This window comes from Rattus norvegicus, chromosome 2 (genome assembly GCF_036323735.1).
Source record: "Rattus norvegicus strain BN/NHsdMcwi chromosome 2, GRCr8, whole genome shotgun sequence".
NCBI lineage: Eukaryota > Metazoa > Chordata > Mammalia > Rodentia > Muridae > Rattus > Rattus norvegicus.
Window position 1 is genome coordinate 243466892 of NC_086020.1, and position 1578 is coordinate 243468469.

At 40.6% G+C, this 1578-nt stretch overlaps 1 pseudogene; it reads left to right on the plus strand.

Moving 5' to 3' along the window:
- Window positions 1–296: 296 nt before the first annotated feature.
- Ptp4a1l2 (protein tyrosine phosphatase 4A1 like 2) lies at window positions 297–1326 on the plus strand (annotated as a pseudogene).
- Window positions 1327–1578: the final 252 nt, after the last annotated feature.

Below are 1578 nucleotides of genomic sequence, written 5' to 3' on the forward strand. Positions count from 1 at the left end.
GGAGTTTCTGAAGGGCAGTGGAAATTACTGCCACGCACAGCACGACCTCTATGCAGTCAAGTGAACTGTAGAAATTCATTACTACTCCACCAAGGAGCCCCCATAAGAGTGGATAACTGGACACAGTCGTGTTGAATTAAAATCTGCAGAGCATTTTCCAAGAGCTCAGAGCTGGATGGGGTAAACCTCAGTGGACTTTCTTTGTATTGCCTCAGTATTACTGGATTGCCTGTTTCTCCCAACTCATACTCAAAGCATTGAGTATGTCAAGTGGAGTATATTGAATATTGAAGTAGACTTCAGGTTGTTTTTTTGGTTTGGTTTGGTTTGGTTTGGTTTGTTTTTCGGTTTTTGTTTTTGTTTGGAATCATTTCTGTATTCAGTTTTTTTAATTCTTTCATAACCCTATTGGGTGGTTTTTTTTTTTTTTTGACTAAATTAACATGGCTCTAATGAACCGCCCTGCTCCTGTGGAAGTCACATACAAGATGAGATTTCTTATGACACACAATCCAACCAATGGGACCTTAAACAAATTTGTAGAGGAATTTAAGAAGTATGGAGTTACCACAATAGTAAGAGTATGTGAAGCAACTTAGGACACTACTCTTGTGGAGAAAGAAGGCGTTCGTGTTCTTGACTGGCCTTTTGATGATGGTGCACCACTGTCCAACCAGATTGCTGATGACTGGTTAAGTCTTGTGAAGATTAAGTTTCGTGAAGAACCTGGTTGCCGTATTGCTGTCCATTGTGTCACAGGCCTTGGCAGAGCTCCGGTGCTTGTCGCCCTAGCATTAACTGAAGGTGGGATGAAATATGAAGCTGCAGTACAATTCATAAGACAAAAGCGGCGTGGAGCTTTTAATGGCAAGCAACTTTGGTATCTAGGGAAGTTCCATCCTAAAGTGTGGCTCTGCTTCAAGGATTCCAATGGTCATAGAAACAACTGTTGTATTCAGTAAAACTGGGGTGCCTGATGCCATTGCCTTGGAAGAGGAACTCCAGATGGGACATGACTTGTCATTTACCCAATGTGTCCACTTACCTGTGGAAGCTCCACGGGAATATTGAAAAAGTTTTACCAGGCCACAAGCTTGACAGAATTGCAACCTGTATATTTGGGCTATAATCAACATGTTTGGACACTTAGCAAAAGAATTTTGCTGGTCAGCATTTAAAATGTGCTCATTATTTGTACCAATTGACCTTTCCTTAAATAAGGTATTGAGTAATGTCATTAAATGTACTCCCGTGCCAGAATATTATTAGTCTGTAAGGAATTTAGAAGGATTAGGTGCCAAAACACCCAGCACAATACTTGTATATTTTTAGTATCATACAGAACGAATACTCCAAGAACTAAGAACTCTGTAGACCTTCCGTGGTGTATTCCTTCAGTCATCTCAAACACCGTGGGCTTCTCTTGCTCTCTGCCTGCTCAGTCTATGTTTACATCTCCCACACTTACACCAGAACCCATCAGGTTTGCTTTGCCATCATTCTACTTTTTAAACTAAGTCTTGTGGTGATTATTTAATGTCTCTGTCTTATTTTGTGCTGTTTTGGGAAACCTCCATT